Genomic DNA, 22,045 nt, shown 5'->3' with positions numbered 1-22,045 from the left:
TACCTCATATTTCTAATGTGCAAATATGTGCTGTATTATTAATTATTTTAACATATAGTAACTGATAAACTCACTGTTAATTCAAGGAATACTGGCTCCTTTTAAAAGCAACATTCATTTCAAAATTAACCTTGTTGCGACCAATCAAATAGGATGGTCAAATAAAGTAGGGGAGCCAATTGCTTTTTCCTCACCACGTTTAGGGGTTAAAGGAAAAACCCTTCTGGAACCAGATTCAATTGTGCTGTAGGGTCCAGTCAGCACATGGAGGCAGGACTTCCTTCCCAGATAGAGATGAAAGCCTGGTTCCAAAGTAATTAAACTTCCCAACAGATGGTAAATTGTGGACAGAACAGAGTGGAAGTGGAAGATATGTTTCTTTCCACTTCTGCCCCTCACTCGATGGAAATTCCAGACCTATGTCCCCTAGCCCTATGCACTCCAATTACAGAAATGGTGTCTCTTTATCTATTCTAGATGCTCCCTTAATGTCTTGAAATAACAATTCTAGAAGTCGCTATCAATAATTCTGAACTCCCCACAGGCTGCACTGTTAAACTCTCACAGGTTGTAATCCATTAGCAATCAGTAAATGGGTGAGAACATGATATTTTATGATGTTGATCTCATTGTAAAAGGCCTTGAAAAAAGTTACATCTGGTCCAAAGAGGTATAACTGAATTTTTAACGATGTATTACATCCAGGCTTCTCACTGAACACACCCAACCTGACTGGAAAACTAATTTTATATTGAAATGTCAACTTTATTATGGTATAATTATTATGGTATAAACAGACAATATTTTAAAGTTTGTTATTTTACAACTGTTTCCTAATATCTAGTTTCAGCCTTCATTCAACATAGGTATCCTAATCATTTATTTTGCTGTCATAGAAATAGATATTAGGAAGTGAGTGCATAATGAGAAATAATAATGTGTGAGGAAATGAATATGTGACTGCCACCATAGTCACTATTGCTGGAGGTTCCTTTGACTTGGCACCAGTTTTAAACTGACATTAGAGAATGGTAATCAACACCACAAAGATCACTATGTTAATATGGTGGCAAGTGCTATCACTTCACCACTGATCACACAACCACCATTGACCACACAGACCAACATAATATCTATTAATATTCTCTTCCCAAAATTTTAGTCACACCTTCAAAAAAATCAAACAGATTTATTAGGCATGACCTACCTTTTGCAAATCCAAAATTGGTTCTCTTTAATCATCTTGAATAAAATGTACATTTATATTGGCTTTGCTGGAGCAAATCTCCAGGTTCCACGGTATTTTGCTTTCATTTGAGTGTTGCTTTTGATATGTTTTGCAAATTTCTTTTCATATTCTCTTTTTGTAGCTGTTAATATCTGTTTTGTAAACTCTTGTTATGTCCCTCGCAGTCTCCAAGATTTGTGCCATTCACTATTTGTACTTTTGTATGCATTTTCTTCAAGTAGTCCCTTACTTTGTTTGTTGACCATGATTTTCTTCTGATAAGTACTTCATTTGCCCTATCTGAAACTCTATCACAATAGCACCTTTCATTCATCTTGTAAGATATTTGAAAAATGCTCTAGTAGTTTTAAGGCTGTTGCTTGTAGCCAATACTACCACTAGATGGAGTAACACACTAAACTCACCAGTCACAAAACTGGAGAAGACATTACCTGAAGACATTAATAACACCTTCATATTACTTCCACAGCTTAATCGTGACATTCAAGTCACCTGAACACTTCCGTTCCTTGCCACATTTAAGGAAACAAATGAGAGAAAATAGTTCTGAATTGAAAGCTTCATTTAATACATACTGTGTAGACAATACTATTTGTGAATTAAATGTTTTGAGAGTGTTCCTGAAAACTTCCATCACACAAGCAATTCTTTAACACAGTTCTTTGGTTTTTGTCTTACAAAAGACTTAAAGTCACAGGTACAACTGCACATGTGCAGATATGTCAAAGTGTGTACTTTAGCAGTGGTGCCCATTTCATGTGTTGGGAACACTACGATTTTTTAAATGCTGATGTTCAAAGAAATTTCTAATAGAAAAGAAAAACAAAGTTAGTATGAGATACGTCAAATAATTATGTAAACAAATGGCATGTTAACGCTTATTGCAAATAATTTAGAGTTCAAAAGTAAGGAAATCTTGTTACAATTATAGACTCATAGACATGTACAGCATGGAAACAGACCCTTTGGTCCAATCCGTCCATGTCGACCAGATATTGAACCTTGTCGAATGCCTTACTGAAGTCCATATAGATCACATCTACTGCTCTGCCCTCATAAATTTTCTTTGTACTTCTTCAAAAAACTCAATCAAGTTTGTGAGACATGATTTCCCATGCACAACGCCATGTTGACTATCCCGAATCAGTCCTTGCCTTTCCAAATACATGTACATCCTGTTCCTCAGGATTCCTTCCAACAACTTGCCCACCACCGAGGTCAGGCTCACCGGTCTATAGTTCCCTGGCTTGTCTTTACCGCCTTTCTTAAACATAAACACGACTTGGGTGTGATTGAATGGATTTCTGGAACAGTTTTGGTCTCATTATCTAAGAATTGGTATACTGGCCTTGGATATGGTGGAGTGAAGGTTTACTTGTTGATTTGTCGATGAGAAGTTTGTCCTGCTATTTGACCCCAGCTGATGTTACTATTGGCCAATCATATCACAGCAGCAAATCTTTGTTGATAAGAGTATACTTTGCTTTTGTTGATTTAACATTACAATATTTTACTGAAAAATAATCACATGCGTTTGCAGCTTGGGTATAACTATAAATCAGAATGATGTTGCACAAAGGAGTTAAAGTAAAATAGATCAGGCTATCTGAAGGTAACCCTACAGTAAGAATTGTTTCAAAACACATGCTAAAACAAAATCCCATCTACTCCCAATGTATTGATTGTAGTGAGGTCAGACAGATGGACCTCATGGAATAAGAGTTCCATGACTGGGCTGTTAATCTGGTGATTCCATGTTGTCTGGCTGAGCAGTTGCAAGAAATGATTTATGCTTGTGATTATGAACTTGAGTGGCAACACAATTTCAAGTGCAGTTTGCAGTACGATTACCAGCAGTGGTTAATTTATAAGCTCCACCTTGGTATCTCGAACAGTGGCTTCCAGGATGTGGTCTGTAAAGCTGTGCTCGTATCATACGATGGAGATCTCATTAAGAATGACAAGAATAAACTCTGTCCACTGATCAACACTAATTAGTGTTGGTTATAAATATTTTGCGTGTTTTTTTTTCTGTTTATGTGCACATACAAGCTGGCAGTGTATAAGTGCTTCATATTGTTGGGTCAAGGGAAATTTCATTGAAGTATGCTGGAACAGTCAGGTATGTTGGAAACCAGCTTCCATATGCAAAAAAACCAAAAAAATGCCAGAAGTCTTGGCGGGTCAGGCAGCATCCATGGAGAGAAAGCAAACTAACATTCCAAGTCTAGATGACTCGTCATCAGAACTGCCTGACCTGCTGTGATTTCTAGCAGTTTTTGTTTTCAGTACAGATTCCAGCATCTGCAGTAAGTTGCTTCCTCCACATGCAAGGTTCTGTTCAAAAACAACTCTTGTGCATTTGCAGGTGCAGAGTTTTGTTCCAAACAGTAATATTGTCCCCATCCACCAGTACACACATCAGAAACTGAGATCAGACATGTGGTTTACATCCATTATTGTAAATTGTAACATATTCTAATCTCATTTATGATCAAAATCACAGATGAAAACACAATCTCTTCTGTTTTATTGAACAAATTCTCCATTGACTATTATCACATTTCCTTACTTAAATAACTACTCTTCTCCTCCTGATTGAGCCACCGAGCACAGTGGTTAGCATGCTGCCTCACATTGTCAGGGACATAGATTTCAACCTTGGGTGACTGTCTGCATGGAGTTTGGATGTTCTCCCTATGTCTGTGTGAATTTCCTCTGGCTGCTCTAGTTTCCTCCCATAGTCCAAAGATATGCATGTTGGATGGATTGGCCATTCTAAATTGCCCATAATACCCAGGGATGTGCAGGCAAGGTGGATGAACCATGGGAAATACAGAGAGAGGGTAGGTGGCTGGGTCTGGATTCCATGCTCTTCAAAGTGTCAGTGCAGACCTGATGTGCCAGGAGAAACTGCAGATGCTGGAGATCAGAGTCGAGAGTGTGGTGCTGGAAAAGCACAGCAGGTCAGGCAGCATCTGAGGAGTAGGAGAATCGACATTTTGGGTCTAAGCCCTTCATCAGGAATTCCTGATGAAGGGCTTATGCCCAAGATTAGGTGGGCCGAATGGCCTCTTTCTGTGATTCGCAAAATTCTCAGGGCACACTTGGCTGATGCAAGTGTATAAAATCCACATTCACTCTAAATCCTGGCTCATAATACAGGTTTGGTCACTAACAAGGTCAAGAAGATGCATTGCATACACCTTCAATGGATCTTCAATGCTGCCTGTCCCAGTGTTCGCCAGATTGAAAGAGGTACTCCAACGGCCAACCTGGACTGAAGGTTAAAGAAACTACAAAAGTTTACATTTTTCTGGAATCTACACACCATTTTATAAACATGTGATCAATTCCTCGTCAATTATTCTAAATCAAAATGTGAAAGATGCCTACTATACCATCCCCCACCCTGATTTCGGGAACTCCGACCACAATGCCGTGTTTCTTCTCCTGGCTTACAGGCAGAAGCTCAAGCAGGAGACCTCTCACAGCTAATGGTTGGTGGAGGCAGAGGATCAGCTTCGGTGCTGTCTGGAATCGGCTGATTAGGCCAAGTCCAAATAGGCCGCAGGTACCTTGGACGTGTAAGCCATCAATATCACTGACTTTATCAGCAAGTGTGTGGAGGACTGCATACTGAGGAAGTCAATCTGGGTGTTCCCCAACAGGAAAACCTGGATGAATCAGAATGTACAGAATCTGCTAAAAACCAGGCATGAGGCCTTCAGATCAGGAGACCCACTCAAATATAAGGAATCCAAGTATGGCCTTCACAGAGCCATTAAGACAGCCAAGGACCAATAACAATCCCAACTAGAGACTCAGACAGACACCCGGCCATGAGGTGCTTTGAAAGGCTGGTCATGGCATTAATCAACTCCTGATAAGGGCTTATGCCTGAAACGTCGATTCTCCTGCTCCTCGGATGCTGCCTGGCCTGCTGCGGTTTTCCAGCACCACACTTTTCAATATTAATCAAGTCCAGCCTCCCACTACTCTCAACCCACTCCAATTTGCCTATTGGGAAACAGATCCACGTCAGATGCCATATCACTTGTCCTTCACTCCTCCCTAGAACATCTTGACACCAAGAACAGCTACATCAGAATCCCACTCATTGACTACAGTTCAGCCTTCAACACTATAATCCCTTCAAGACTGATTACTAAACTTAGTGATCTCAGACTAAGCCCCACTCTCTGCAACTGGATCCTCAGTTTCCTGACCCACAGGCCGCAATCAGTGAAGACTGGGGACAATATTTCATCATCACCAACACTCAGCACTGGAGCCCCCAGGGGTGCATATTCAGCCCCCTATTGTACTCACTGTATACCCATGACTGCGTTGCCAAATACCAGACTAATGCCATTTATAAGTTCGCTGGTGACACCACCATAGTCAGTCGAATCTCAGATAGTGACGGAACAGATGGGAGGTGGAAGACCTGGTAAAATGGTGCACTGAGAACAATCTAGCTCTCGATGCCGGCAAAAACCAAGGAACTCATTATTGACTTTCGGTGGGATGTTACTCATGCTCCCCTACACATTAACAGCAGAGAGGTGGAACGAGTGGACAGTGTTAAACTCCTGGGAGTGATCATTCACAACAAGCTTTCTTGGACTCTTCATGTGGACGCACTGGTTACAAAGGCAAAACAGCGTCTCTTCTTCCTCAGGTAGCTGAGGAAATTTGGTATGATGGCGAATACCCTTGCCAATTTTTCTAGGTATGCCATCGAGAGCATTCTGTCTGGATGTATCACTACCTGGTATGGCAACTGTACCATTCAAGATCAGAGACGATTACAGAGAATGGTGAACTCAGCCCAGACAATCCCATCTGTAGAATCCATCTACCAAGCCCGCTGTCAAGGAAAGGCCATCAGTATTCTCAAAGATCCATTCCAACCTGGCAATATTTTCTACAACCTCTACTATTGGGGAGAAGGTACAGAAGCCTGAACACATGCACCAGCCAGTTTCACAACAGTTTCTACCCTACTGTTGTTAGAATACTGAATGGACTCACAAACTTTAACACTCGCCTGTACCTGTGTTTTTGTTTTTGCCACTGTTTACCTATTATTTACTTATCTATATTACTTAACTCTGTGATATGCCTGTACTGCTCACAAGACAAAGCTTTTCACTGTGCCTTGGTACGCTTGACAGTAAATTCAATTCAATTCAATTCAATTCAAAATGATCAATATAAGGAGATTGTACAAAGTCAAAAATGCTCAGAAAGCAGGTGCAAATGTGACCAGACAGATAGCTTCCATCAACACCACTTTCAGTCTTATTCACATCAGCTCTCAGTCAGCATATATTATGTCGAGGCCCTTTTAAAAACTCTTTTCCAGCATTAACTTTGGAACTCCCAAGACACTCTCAGTTGATCCAGAGCACGTAAGTAAAAGATCCGTCCCGAATATCACTTCCCCATAAAGATCGAAAAAACTCTTCATATGTAGCAAAGGAGCCATAGATGTTATGAACATATAGGTTCATTCAGTTCCTAGGTACAGCCAGGAAAGTGTAATCCTCACAGAGAATTCAGGTCAGGAAATTGGAGACCAAAGGTGTTCTATCTGTTTATTTTAAGAATGAAAAATCAGGTAGAGAGGCCTCTGATGTCCTGCTTTATGTTCCCTTTAGATGTTTCTCACAGCACTCAATTGAGAAATAAAGCTTTGCAAAGAGAGAACAATGTTTGTCATAGCAGCTGTTGTTAAACTGAGGCAGAGTGCAATCAGGGCGTTTGTCAGTTGAGGAGACTCTGAGAGCACATATAATGCATAATGAGATATAAATACTGAAGATGCTGGAAATCTGGAATAAGAACAAAAGAAAGCTGGAAACAGTGGCCAAATGACCTAATTTTGCTCCAATAGCTTGTGATTTCAGCTCAGTGACCCTTCATCAATTCCAAAACATTAAACAGAATCTTAAAGGAGTTTGAGTAAAGTAGGCTATGGCTAAATAAATAGCAGAATCAGGTGACGAGTGTAGATATCCTTTTCACAAACAACATGGCAAGCTTCTTGCTACATAGTGGCAAGATACCAATTAACAAGGATTCATTAACATCCCAACTAAATTAATTAAAATTCAGCCTCCCACCATCTACCATTGGATGTGGCACGGTGGCTCAGTGGTTAGCTCTGCTACGTCACAGCACCAGGGACCTGGGTTCGATTCCAGCCTCGTGCAACTGTCTGTGTAGAGTTTGCACATTCTCCCCTTTACTGCGTGGGTTTCCTCCGGGTGCTCCAGTTTCCTCCCACAATCCAAAGACATGCAGGTTAGGTGAACTGGCCATGCTAAATTGCCCATAGTGTTCATGGATGTGCAGGGTAAATGTAGAGTAATAGGGTTGGGGAATGAGTCTGGGTGGGGGAGGGTCGGTGTGGACTTGTTGGGCCAAATGGCCTGATTCTACACAGTAAGGGTTCTATGCCTCTTAAGACTGCAGAGCTTAGAACTGATCTGTTTGTTCTGGGATGGTGCATTAACCTGAGAAGCAGAGCAACAATAGAGAGAGAAACTGTGTGTGCTCCTGAACCAGAGAGAGAGAGAGACTATGGGGAGTCAACAAAAGTGAGTTTCAGTGAGCTTTTGCCACCACAGCTCTCCTGAAAGGAGAGGAACAGCTCCCAGGATCAGCTGCTGGATGAACGCAGGTGATCAAAGGACCCTGCTCTCATCAAAATAGTATCAAGTCTTTGGACAGTACCAAGCCCTGGATGAAATCCGTTAACTAGCTCAGTGTCTTCGAAACAGAGCAGAAACACTTGGCAGCAGGAGAACGCTGACAGTATGCTTGAGTGTAACTAGCTCCTCTAATTGTCCAGCCGAGTGGAAAGTGTGGAATCATTAACATTTTGCAATAACCAAGCATGTTATGGTGCCTTAACAAATAAACTGTACATAAGGCTTAGGAATGTAGTTGGATATCTTATGAATGCAGAATGAATCATTTTAATTTGGAATTACTTTTTAAACTAGATGTGTAGGAGTACATTTAGCTTTTTAAAAAATTTGAATTGCAGTTAAGTTTGTGTACTGATGCAAAACACAATTTTTCAATGCAGTTATTTAGTGAAATGAAGATTTATTTTTCAATTAACTATCATTTTTATTTCACCAGTGACAAAATATCTGCAGATCCAGACAGAAATTATATGACAGTTATGTTATAGCCTGTTTTAGAGATGTATGACAGCATAATATGGATGGGAGACAGGAATCCTGACTTGCAATGTCACAAGAAAATACAGCACTTCTTTCCCGGGTTATGATTTGCTTGTTCTGCAGTTATTTATAACTCTATATTTATACCCACTGTAATTAATGTTTCACGCTTTTAGCTTAGGGATTCATTCCAGTGACAGTGATTAGTGGTCAAGGGATGTAATCTTTAATTTTATGCTTGAGGAAGGCAGGCCTGTAAGATTACAAAAGGTTTCTGAAAAAATGCATTGTTAATGTTCTTTTTATTCGATTTCATCTAACATTATCATCCATTGAACATTGTTAATTACCTCCAGTCTTTATACTCTTTCTTTTTCCATCTCGGTGGCAGAGAAATATATGTAGATGGTGGGGCACATCTGCACATTAGCTTGATATTGGTGCATCTCATAAAATTCATTTCACACTGAAAAAAAATAGGGGAATCATTACTTGGCTCCACATTCCTCGGCTGCACTTTTCCATGACTCTGGGGTTGGCAGTAGCAATAGCAATGGAAGATGTCATGACTTACTGGGTAACACAATGGAAATCAAGTCTCATTGTTTCCGGAGTCACCAAAAAACAGTTAAAGTTTTCATCAAACTATACAAAATTCCTAAAGTTACTTGCCTTTAGAACTAGGTTAACAACAAAGCATGGAAAAGATTTCTGTACTTAACCAGAATTACTAATTATTACAAATAAATAGATTCTAGCTTCAGGTGACCTGTCAATATATAAGGTTGGACCGAAGGGTCCGTTTCCATGCCGTACATCTCTATGACTATGACATGAAAGAACTGATTCAAGAACAGCTTTTTCAGACTTTTGAATGTTAATGTTGATCTTTCTCTGCACCTTCTCTGTGGGTCTAACACTATATTGTGCACTCTGTTCTCCTACCTGATGCACTCTGTATGATATGGTCTGATTGTAGAACACACAAAACAACACTTTTCCCTGTATCACGGTACATATGACAACAATAAATCACATAATTATTGCTAGTTAAAACACTAACACCTTCTCTTATAAACTCAATGACACACACATAGACAGATGAGAATACATTGAGGTTAAGGGTGGAGGGTAAAACTGTCCCTGTCTACATGGTTCACCGAGATGATTGTTTTGATCTGCCAGGATCTGCAGTTCAATGATCTCTCTTTTCTTCAGATACTTTCACTTGCTTGCAGGAGATACAACGTGACTGGTTCATATAAAATATCTGACTTATTGCTTAAAAACAACAATGCTTAAAGCAGTTAGTGAGGAAAAATTAACTGGCTTTCTTCAGGATTTAGGTTTATTTATTGCAAAGGGAAAGGCAGCAATTTCATTTCTAAAGGCCCAAAAGCATTTGACCGTCTTCACACCCACAAGCTGTTCAGACACCTAGTTGTTGGCAGGCAGGAGGCCTTGTCATCAGCAACTGGTCATCACTCCACATCTGCAACTGGTAGGGAATTTAACAACTGTGTTAGCAGCACTTACAGTAAGTGCTGGGAGCTGTTTTTTTAAAAACTGCAGCAATCCCTTCCACAGTCCTTGGTTTTTAAGATGGTCCTTTTTCCCATTTCAGTCCACGATCAAAAGTACTCAAAAGTAAAAAGATACAGTCTTTACAAGACAAGAAAATGAGGCAAGAATATGGGCCATGTCTTCCTGTTGTCACTTACATATTGATTATGGAGTCATCACCAGCCCCGTTCATCAGGGAGTGGAAACCTGAGGTTGCTGTTAGTAGGAATGGTGAAGTAGGAATAGGTTACATTGCCTGATTATTCTTGAGATTGCAATGAGAAAATATTTGAGAAGGAATTCAACTCATTATGCGTCACGAAAACTTAAAGATGGCAATATCTGCAAAAAGAACTGTTTGCTGAAAAGGTGTTGCTGGAAAAGCGCAGCAGGTCAGGCAGCATCCAAGGAGCAGGAGAGTCGACGTTTCGGGCATGAGCGCTTCTCCTGCTCCTTGGATGCTGCCTGACCTGCTGCGCTTTTCCAGCAACACATTTTCAGCTCTGATCTCCAGCATCTGCAGTCCTCACTTTCTCCAAAAAGAGCTGTTAGTCAATAAAGGGAAGCAACGATTTGTGAGCTGGGCTGTTAGATAGGAAGCACGATAATGACAGTATATTTATGATAGATATTTATAAATCTTTGTTCATGGTAAGGTAGCAGATTTGCCACAATTGCTGATCAAAACATTGCCCTTTCTTTTCCAATTCTTACTCATGTCAGAAATTATAATTTGCCATGGACAGCAACTCAGAAATGCTTTGTTGAGGAAACAGTGATGTATGCGATGAGGGCTGTGAGGGAATAGCGAGAGATATTTCTCTCCAGTAACAGCAAATACATCATCCCAAGGGAATAAATGTTGCTGATTTTTTTTGGAATAATATTTTTCTGTAATTGCTCATATATTCTTACAGGCCAGGTAGGGAACTGATTCAAAACAAAAGTTGAATATTCAGTGTCAAGGATTGTTGTTTATCTGAGAAACACAGAATAGAAGAAAGTGAGGACTGTAGATGCTGGAGAGTCTGAGTCAAAATGCACAGTAGGTCAGACAGCATTCGAGGAGCAGGAGAGTCAATGTTTTGGGCATAAACCCTTCATCAGAGAATAGAAATTGAGGCCAGGAGTTTGCGAACATCTGCGTGATAAACCAAGAGATGGGGGGGGGGGTGTTTCGGGGCAGGTCAGTAAAATAATGAGGAGCCATGCTAGTTTGAATCTTCAACATGGACTTCCCATTGGAGTTTTATAGCAGTGGGACAAGCTGAGGAGAACCTGCATTATCCAGTGCAGGACGCAACCAATTACATAACTAAAGATCCAATTCAGAGCCATTTAATAGGGCCACTGGCTGATAGCAGGGTGAAGTCCCAATCTTTCCCCATTACATAAGACACTATCAGCTAAACGAGGATTGCCACCTTACGACAGTCCACGGCCAAAAGAGAGGGCTGTGGATGGGGAGAGCAGACCCAGAGGTCCCATTGATCTCAGTGGAGGGGACTCTGTCTGACACTTACTGTAGCCTTGCCCAGCAGTCTCCTGAAGTCTCCTGCCCGGCTCAGCAGTGACTACCTCTCCCAGTACCAATGCTGAAGCTTCCAAGTTGCCATTCTTTTCATTGGGCTTGCAGCATCAGGAGCCTACCTGCCAATCATAATTGGACAGTGGATTTGCAGGCAGACAATTAAGAACGTGCCAATGGCAAAGTTGCTGAGGAATCCCATTGTTTGCAAGTATGGCCTCCAGATTTGCTCTGCATCATTACACCAAGGTCCTGACATCTATGGTAAAGCTCAAATTAATGTCTTCTTTGTCTTTGGGAACTGAGCTGAAAGTCCATGAGTTTACCATTGTATATTTAAATCACTGAGAAATTAAATAGCATCTGTACTAAGGGCAACAATTATTACCACCTTCACGAAAAAGTATTGCAACATAAACCATTGTCAGTTTATAAGACTCAAAATGATAACTCTATCTGTCCACTAACTGTTATATCATGGTATTAAAAATAACTTGTAATTGATTACTGATAAATTTTACTATAACTTCGAAATGAAATAATTTTAACAACATGTTCAAGTGTTTCCCATCTTTCAAGGACAAGTGAATGTATTGCTTTCCATTAAATGCTCAATACCCAATTCTTTCTGCAAGACAACTGGTAATGCTCACAAAGCTTATCCAACAATACATATGCAATAACTTTATGATAGGCCTGCTATGATGGAGCCAATTGTTTTTCTCTGCCATTCATCCATCAGCAGGAATGTATAGGCATTTGGAGCAAATCCACTATTTGTTTTAAAAAAAATCAAACATCAGTGACATGAGTTCCCAGAACTAAACAATCTCTTTACCAGAATCTACTTGCCACACAGCACAACTCACATCACTGTAGTAATAACCAAAAACTGAAAAAGAGGGAATTCTTTTATTAATTTATATAACCTACAAAAGCCTCAAAATTGAAGATTGATCTTTTATCAAATTTTGCGTAATCTGCAATTATCACTAATGTTACTAATAACATAATATCATATTGAATAATGACCAGTTTTTACTTCAATTTATTTAGAATATGTTTTTATTGAATGGAATATCACATTGTTGGGATCAGTCTTGTGTTTTACAGCTCCTGCTTTTCAGCCATTACAGACATTGCTTTTCTCACCATTGCTGTTCTTGCTTAAACACTTTGTTGTGAATTAATTTTGTATGTGGTCACGTTTGGATCTAGACAGTGGAGTGAACCTTGATTTCAATCCTGTTATGTTAGCTTTGCAACAAATGGAGCATTGTTTGAAAGTCATGACTCTTTCCACACATTTTTGCATACTTTTGTCACACTTCCCGGCCAGTCTTCTACCTGCAGAATTATGAATATTTTACACCACATACTGGGCATTTATTCAAAGTAATTTTATTGATCAACTTGCTGTATTGGGTAGACATTAATATTCAGAAATGGGCTTTGATGATTGTAATATTAAGAAGCAAACAATTGTTTTGGCAACACTCATCTTTATCCATTTCGTGAAATGCAGATGTTTAAATGATATATTCTCCAACCCACATGATTATTTTTCTTGAATTGATATTTTTAAAACAGTTTACCTTAGTATTGCATTAATTTTAAGCATCATGCATATAAAGGAATGTATAAAAGGTTTACCATCTCTGCATTTGTTTTGATTTCAGCTCATACAGTAGTAAACTTGTCAATCATCTGCCAAAGCAGTCAAACTCTTCTCAGTTTTGTCTCTTAAACAATGCGGTCAACTATATGGAGTCATTAATTATCCTAGTTGTTACTCATGTCTTCCACTGTGAAGACTGATGCAAAGTAATTATTCAATTCCTCAGCCATTTCCTTGTTCCCTACTAATTCCTCTCCAGCACCATTTTCCAGTGGTCCAATGTTCACTTTTGCCCTTTATGTATCTAAAGAAACTCCTACAGTCTACTTTTATATTACTGGCTAGCCTATGCTCATATTTAATCCTCTCCCTCTTTTTTTTGTTGCCCTCTGTTGGTCTTTGAAAGCTTCCCAATCCTCTGGTTTCCCATTGCCCTTCATCACATTATATACTTTCTGTTTGGCTTTTATGCTATTCCTGACTTACCTGGTCAGCCATGGTTGTCTCCTCGTCCCTGTATCATCTTCTTGTTCCTGAGGATGAATATCTGCTGTGTCTCCTGAATTACCCCCAGAAACTCCTGCCATTGTTGTTCCACCATCTTTCCTGCTCGGCTCCTCTCAGTATATTCTGCCCAACTCCTCCCTCGTGTCTCTATAGTTGCCTTTATTCAGCTGTAACACCATTACCTCTGATTCCATCTTCTCCCACTCAAATTGCAGAGTAAATTCAGTCATATTATGATCACTGCTTCCTAAGGGTTCCTTCACCTTAAGCTCCCTTATCAAGTTTGCCTCATTGCATAACACTAAATCCAGTATTGCCTGTTGGCCCATGGGCTACACCACAAGCTGCTCCAAAAAGCCATCTCATAGACACTCCTCAAATTCCAGTTCTTGCAATCCATCACCAACCTGATTTTCCAGTCTACCTGCACATTGAAATTCCCCATGATCACTGTGACTTTGCCGTTCCCCTCACACCCTTTCTATTTCCTGGTGTATCTTGCGCCCCAGCTCCTGATTACTATTGGAGGCCTGTACATAATGCCAACTATGCTTTTTTTGTAACCGTTGCAATTCCTAAATTCTACCCACACAGATTCCATACAATCTGACCCAACTTCATTTCTTACTATTGATTTAATTTCATTTCTTACTAATAAGATAACCCCACTGTCTCTGCCCACCTGCCTATCTTTTCGAAATGATGGATATCCTTGGATATTCAGCTCCCAATCCTGATCCCTATGCCCACCATGTCCGACCTGCCAATTTTGATCTGTGCCACAAGCTCATTTTCCTTATTTCTTATACTATCTATATTCAGATATAACACCTTCAGTCCTGTATTAACTATCCCTCTTCTCATTGTCATTTGTTTGTCCGGTGTGCTTGAAGTTTGATTGTTAACCCTCTCAAACACTCTGTCCTATTTGCATCTATGCTCAAGACTTTACTAACCTCTCTTGAGTTCTCCTTCCCAGTCATTTCTTTCATATTTTTCCACTCAGTTGAATCCACCCCTACATATGTTAACCTGCTGCTTTGTTTCGCACTGGGGTAAGTTTTACCCTTCTCTCCTCCAGCTTTCTAGTTTAAAGTCTTGCTAACCAGCCTGTTTACCCTTTTCACTAGAACATTGGTCCCAGCTCTGTTTAGGTAGCGACTGCCCCAGCAATACAGACCCCTCTGTTCCAATATTGATGCCAGTGCCCCAGGAAAGGGAACCCCTCTTTCCCACGCCACTCTTTTAGCCATGTGTTTACTTCTCATGTCCCAATGCTGATTTGCACTTGGCTTGAGCAGTAATCTGGAGATTATAACCCTTGAATACCTGTTCTTTAATTTGGTTCCTAACTCCAGATAATCCCCGAGCAGATGCTCTTTCCTGGTCTTGCCTATGTTGTTTGTTCCTGAATGGACCACAACAATTGGATATCCTCTTCCCTCTTCAATATCCTTTCAAGCCAGTCAGAGATATCCCTTACGCTGGCACCAGGCAGGCAACACAATGCGGGACTCTCAATCCTGCTTACAAGGGATACTATCTATCTCCCTAATGATAGAATTACCTACAACCACTACTAGTCTGTTTTGCTCCCCCTTCTTGAATAGCCTCCCACACCACGGTGCAGTGGTCAGTTGCCTCATCCTCCCTGCAGCCCTTTTCCTCATCCACAAAGGGAGCCAGTACCTTGTACTTGTTGGACAAGGTCAAGAGCTGAGGGCCCTCTGTTCCTGACTGCAGGAGTCCTCTATCTGCCTTGCCTGCAGTCACATCCTGCTGTTCCTGGCCACTGATCAAACCTGAAGTTCTTAATCTACCATGTGTCACTGCCTCCTGAAACAAATTGTACAGGTAACCCTACCCCCTCCCAGATGTGCTGCAGTGTTTGAAGCTCAGATGCTAGCTCATCAAATCTGAGCTGGAGTTCTTCCAGCAACCAACACTTGCTGCAGATGTGGTCACTGCCATTCACAATGGGATCAGCTAGCTCTCACATCATACAGCTCCAGCACATCACCTGTCCAGCCATCTCTACTCAAATTAATTTGGTACTTTTATCTGTACTTTTACATGAAAATACAATGAAATGTTTTATACATCCACTTCCTCCCTTTGTTTGGTTTCACTCTTACCTAGCCAATCATAGCCAGAGCATACCTGGGTTATCATTCAAAGGTAAATTCCTTTACCTTAGACTGCTTGTGCATTATCAGTCAGGGGAAAATTGCTTCCAGCTCAACATCAGGAAGACCATCAATTTTTGCTTATGCTACAAACTGCATTCCTTTGTCACTAACATCGGCCCTCTCTAAAGCTAAAGAAAATCATTCATAAACCTGAGGCTCTATTTTACCCTGGGATGGAGTTTAAACCTCAGATCCTATTTTACTCAGGGACAATACCTTTCACTTTCACCTTCACAAAATTGCACACTGTTAGTCCTATCTCGCTCCTGTGCTACCACTTTTCCATTCCTTCGTGTCATCCAGATTTGTTTCTTGACATGTTGTCAGCTTATTCGCATCTAATCCTGCACTATTGGGAGCTAAAGACCAATAAAACCCCAGGACTTGACGGGATAAATCCTAGGGTTTTGAAGGAAGTAACTATAGTGATGATTTGATGCAATAGTGATAATCTTCTAGGACTCCTTAGATTCAGGAAATCTCCCAGAGGGTTAGAAAACTCCAAATGTAACATTTTATTTAAAAAGGAAAGGAGAATATAGAGGTAACTACAAGCCAGTTAACTTAAAACCTGTTATTTCAAAAATGATAGAATCTATTATAAAACATGTAATAGCAGGCCATTTAAAGATATATACGATTAAGTACAGTAAGCATGTCTTCTTGCCCATGATGAGATTTTCATTACTTTTTTTTCACATTTTTGGTTTGGAGCTGTGAATTGTGGGCTGAGAACTGAAAATGACATTTGGGCTGTGAACAACAGGTTGTCTTTTTTTAAAAACAACAAATAAACTGATCATTGTGCATGAGGCCGGGCCTGAAAGTTAACTATAGGTTGAACCTTGTTAAAACTGTTCAACAGGTGTTTTGACTCTGAAGAGGCATTATGCTGAGACAGATGGCAGGTGTTTGAATGGTAACAGGCGTCTCATAGAGAGGCAACCAGTCTAACAACCAGAGGTTGAATTGGATTTTGAACTGTGTTTAAGTCGGAAGGATTATGACTACCACAGCTCCTGAATAGGGGTTTGATTGCTCCCCGGTTATCCTCTCAATATCGATCTTATTGAAAGTTGAGAGGGTACAATCTCAGTTATAAGATTTAAATGGACATTGCTTGGAGCCTACTGGAAGCTATCTGCATGCATCAGTGTCTTCAGTAACAAAGCAAGATACAATTCAATGTGCCTATGATGTATTAAGTCAACTGGCCAGTAATATCTCATTTATTTTTTCACTATTTTGTCCCTTAACTGTGCCTGTTTGTCTGTCTGTCTTTGAGTGATGTTGGCTAGAATCAAAGGAGATTGAGTTTAAATCGTATATACTAATTAGATTATCTTGTGGTTTAACTTTGCTCTGCTAAAGCTACTGTATTATTGATACATTTTTGAGTCTTTAGTTTAAACTATAAACTGGGTGTTTGATATTGATTATTTAAATTATTCAAGCATTTTGTATTATTTAATTATTTGAGTCTGGTACTGATTATTCAAAACGTCTGCTAAGGAACCACTGGGGTCAATTTTGAGGATTGTCGAGTATCTTAATTTTACTGTGTTATAAATACAGAGATAGGGAGGCTGGTTTGATTTAGAGATGTCTCCCCTTTGAAACTCGGCAAATTTACAAGAATTCTCTGATGAGGTAACAAGCAGAACAGATAAAGGGGAACAGTGGATATAAATGTATTTAAATTTTCAGAGGTGTTTGATAAGATATGATGCATTAGGCAGCTCCCTAAGTGCCCATAACATTGGAAGTATAACAAGGTTATTTTCAAAAAGAGGTTGTAAAAGACAGAGGTTCTGATTTGTCTGGGATTCGGCCACTTTGCTTATGGCTAACAGATACTGCCTAAGGCAACAATCAGGGAAAAGAGCTTTTAGATTTTTTTAAAAAAACACTTGTACAATGAAAGGCAAGTAGCCAGTTCTCCCAGTTCAGAGGTTTTTCTGGTTTAGTCGAGTTTTAAGTAGAGACCCAAGAAGCTGCTGAGAAAAAGTGGTTCCATGTTTCAGCCTATGATCCCTTTCTGCAATGTCTCTCTCCTGTATGAACCTGTGTTCAAATTTACCTTTTTGCCAAGCGGTGTGTTAATGGGATGTTGCAGGAAATCGGAACAGCTCTTTGTTAAGTTGCAGGGGATAATGTGTAAGTCAGATTTTCAAATAGCTGTTATTCTAAATTCTGTTTTCTTTTGGTAGTCTGTAAATAAAGTCTGTTTTGTTTCAAGTTGAGTAGTTTGACCAGCTGCATCACTTCTGGAATATCCACCTTACACCTACTTAAAACAACTAGAAAAGTTAGGGTCTGGGCTATCTCTTTGAAATGTTTAGAGGGGGTCTGGCCTGGTCCATAACAATATTAATGACTTGGATAAGGAAAATGACATAAAAATAAGTGGGAAGGCAATTGGTGAAGATGACACAATCAGTCAGCACGAGCATATAAACTGGTTAAGCAAGTGGGCCAGATTTGGCAGATGGAATACAATGTGGGAAACAGTGAGGTTATGCATATTAGCAGGAAGAATAAGGGAGTTCAATATTATTTAAACAGAAAATGCTGCAGAAAGGATTTCTGCTGAACAGAAGGATTTATTATCCTTTATCCATGAATCACAAATAGCTAGAGCATCATAGTTCAGCAGGTATTAGGGAAGGAAAATAGAATATTGGTCTTTATTTCAAACATAAAAGTAGGAAGGTTTTGCTAATTCTATACAAGAAGCTAGTCAGATCACACCACGAATTCCACAAACAATTTTGAGCTCCTTATTGAAGGAAAAAAAAATATTGATACTGGACACAGTCCATAGGAAGTTCGCAAGGCTATTACCAAATATGGAGGTCATATGAGAAGAGATTGAATCGTGTGGGCTTGTACTTATTCGAATTTAGAGAATGAGACTTTACTGAAACAAACAAGATAATAAGGAGGCTTGACGCCGTGAATGCCTTGTGGAGATATCTAGGGCCAGAGGGCATATCTCAGAATAAAAGGTCATACATTCGAGACAGAAATGGAGAGGAATTTCATCCTTTGGGAGGTAATGAATGTGTGGAACTCTTTATCACAGGAGGCTGTCGCTGTGGGGTCATTAAGTATATTCAAGGTTGAGACAGGCAGATAGTTAAAGGAATGAAAGGTTATGAAGAAAGTGGAGTTGAGGTTATGAGATCAGCCATGATATCAACAGGCCGAATAGCTACTTTTATTCCTATAGTCTTATGGCCTATAACTATTGTTTGAACTGACCTACATTGGCTCCTATCTCGATGTTTTAAATTCTAAGTTATTGTTCTTATCTACAAATTCGTGTAAACGTCAGCCTTCAGGTCTTTGTCCCATTATTAATCTTCTTGAACTCCCTGCATCGCTCTCTCCACGTTTAAAAATCATCTCAACATCAATCTACTCAACCTCTTCCATTTCAATATTTATTGTGTGATTTTATTTCGAATTTCCTTGGAATTTTTTTTACGAGAAACTACATTAGTGCAACTTGTTGTTATTGCTGACAACACACATCGTTCACGCCACTTAACGTGGCTTGGCTCTATCTCTGGTCTAGTAAACTACTTATCGTGAGTGATAAGATTAAATTCCCTTAGATTAACCAGAGGAGCACTGATGTTATTATTTTCTGATTTGAATTGAATCAAATGATTGATTGACACGTGTATTCTATATAAAATGCAGTGAAAAGTTTATACCGTCGCCATGTATCATCTGTATCCTTGCTGTTAGGTCCATATTTCTCTTGGTATGGTCATTCAGGCCGAACCAGATTGAGTGTTCCAACACTTGAAGCTAAGTGCAAATTAACTATCAGCAACTTTGCTTACAACTGCCTCTCCAATAGCGCTCGACAACAATCACACCCTTATCGATGTCTTTGTCACTTACAGATTAGATTTGATACATATTCTCATTTCTAACCCCCTGAGCTCCAACCACTCTAAGCACCAATTTGTCCAAAATTCTATTACCTGCCACATAAGCCCCATTTGCCCATCACTTTCCATTGCTCACGACTCCGTGAGGGAGACTTTGTTCCATTCACTGACAGTAGGAAGCGCTATTTCTAAACGTTTAAATAAACACTTGCATTTACGTAGCACCCTTCGAGACTGCAGGATGTCCCAAAGTCATTGAAATACATTCTGCACATTGGCAAGAAGAAAATAAATTGGAAAACATTTGCGTCGCACTTTATATATATATATAAACTGTGAAGATTAAATCTGCACTGTTGGCAAAGTATCAATGCCTGATTAAGTTACCTCTCGACTGATTCGGGGTTTGTTTTGTAATTCCGTGTTTGTTCGTTATGCAAGAAAACGGCATTGATCGAAATGTAGAGGGCAATTTCACCAATCTAGGCAGACACGATGAACCCAAAGGCAATAAGTGGTATTCTTGCATACATGTTCCCATTGCGTAAAAAAAAATCTTCAGGAGAGCATCTCCAAGCACTCAAGTGGCCAGCGCCTTCGCTACCTCTCAAGAAGCTGCCATCAATCAGCAACTTGAAAGGACCGTGTTGATTGACAAGATCGCGTCATGGAAATGCTGTGGGAGAGGGCGGGTTTGGAACTCATGCTACAGCCGCTTCCGTCTCATTAGTGGATGCTGGGCGTCTTTGGGTCTGGTTAAAATTTGAATGAGTTTCTGTCTCGACTCTTTGGATTTTTCTTTTTGCGTTCCCTCTCGCGTGCGTTGTAAGCAGGCGGGCAGCGGAATCGACCTAATTTCTTCTCCAGAGAAGCAGTGCAATCTCGGGAGCTGAGCCCTTTCAGTGGGGTAAGTTGCAGAGCTGGGAGGTGAGTGGCGAAGTCAGGCAGAGAGGGAGCGAGCGAAGGTGGCCTCTGCAGGTGAGGGGATAGGCTTGTGATGAGCCAGCCTGTTTCTAGATTTCCTGCACCCTCTGGAGTCAGTCAGAGCCCGTGTCTCCCACACCAAACCTGGTGAAAGCAGGAGAACTTTTCTTTCAAAACGTCAACGCAAGATTATGTTACACTCCGCGCACCGAGAGAGAGAATCCAACCAAAACATATATCGCCCATTAACTGCTTAATGACAATTACTTTCAAGCCCCTATTTGAAAAAAGTATTTCCTGAAGTAATTTTTTAACACGCACACTGCTGAGCGGCGATGAAGTGTCCCTTTTTTAAAAAAACAAAATGACTTTTATTCATATAATGGTTTTGTATAGGAAATGTGAGTTTGCGAATTGCTGAGGACATGGCTTCGTTTATTTTCCCGCCGGAGAGACCTGAGTTTGTTTTTTTTCCCCCAAACTGAACACGCTGCGGGAGCCTAGTCATAACCAGTTGGAGATTTTTTTAAAAAAATGACGAGCTGTTTGTGAAACGAGTCATGTTTCACTTCGGGATCGTGGCGTAAAAAGTCATTCAGGGCTGCAGGAAATGGCTTATGGGCAGTAGGGATTGCAACACAATGCCACAAAGATTAAAGCCAAGCATTTTTTTTAGCGAGCAGATGTGCTTGCTGCTTCTAGGTGTGCTTTGCCCGCAAACTGTGGCTATTCCTTTCCGATCGTGATCCGACAAGATCTGAGCAAGGACTTCCGATGTTGAGTAAGAGCCTAGTTTGCATGAATCCAGTTTTGTGACCATTGACATTGAGTTAAAAATCACACAACACCAGGTCCAAATCATTGATACTGAGCATTCCTTGAATGGTGTCATGCATGACCTCAGTATCGAGGAAAATGGATGGAACACCAGCGACTATTATTTGTCATCTGAACTAATTGCGGAAAGAAACTACTTTAACTTATTGTAACTTTCAACACAACTGTAGTTCAGTTTTAGGAGGGCTGAATCCTTGGACATGCTCATTTTCCCCGAGATTCAGTGCTTGAGGCAGGTATTTGCTTCCAGCTGTGGAAGAGGATATTAAGGGAAGAAGGTTTGTCCTGGTGTGAACAGCACCTTGCTTTTTATAGTTAAAAAAAAATCTCACAACAGCAAGTTTATTTAGAAGTACAAATTTGTACTTCCAGTCCAAAACCAGCACCTCCACATCGTTGCTTATTATAGGAAGGCCTTTCACATCCCCCAGTGCTTCAGATAACAGAATGGAAAACAGCTGTTAAGGCAGGTATGTAGAGTTGAATAAATTACCAAGCACTTGGTCCAAGAGATATCTATTTG

General features: G+C 40.2%; 1 protein-coding gene and 1 long non-coding RNA gene across 3 annotated transcripts in view; one reads left to right on the top strand and one right to left on the bottom strand.

Moving 5' to 3' along the window:
• Positions 1-1,870: 1,870 nt before the first annotated feature.
• Positions 1,871-20,567, bottom strand: LOC132815634 (uncharacterized). Its single transcript, XR_009644682.1, has 3 exons — positions 20,149-20,567; positions 8,802-8,917; positions 1,871-2,055 (listed from the first exon to the last, which is right to left on the bottom strand). It is a non-coding gene; the product is annotated as an uncharacterized LOC132815634 (long non-coding RNA).
• Positions 20,458-22,045, top strand: part of osbpl3b (oxysterol binding protein-like 3b) — a 222,673-nt gene continuing 221,085 nt past the window's right edge. For both annotated transcript variants that reach the window (XM_060824591.1, XM_060824590.1), the window contains exon 1: positions 20,458-20,668. The gene's annotated coding sequence lies outside the window, so the exon portion shown is untranslated. The remainder of the gene's footprint in view (positions 20,669-22,045) is intronic.

This window comes from Hemiscyllium ocellatum, chromosome 5, assembly GCF_020745735.1.
Source record: "Hemiscyllium ocellatum isolate sHemOce1 chromosome 5, sHemOce1.pat.X.cur, whole genome shotgun sequence".
Classification (NCBI taxonomy): Eukaryota; Metazoa; Chordata; class Chondrichthyes; order Orectolobiformes; family Hemiscylliidae; genus Hemiscyllium; species Hemiscyllium ocellatum.
The sequence above is the reverse complement of the archived record's forward strand: the minus strand, read 5'-3'. Positions and strand labels throughout refer to the sequence as shown.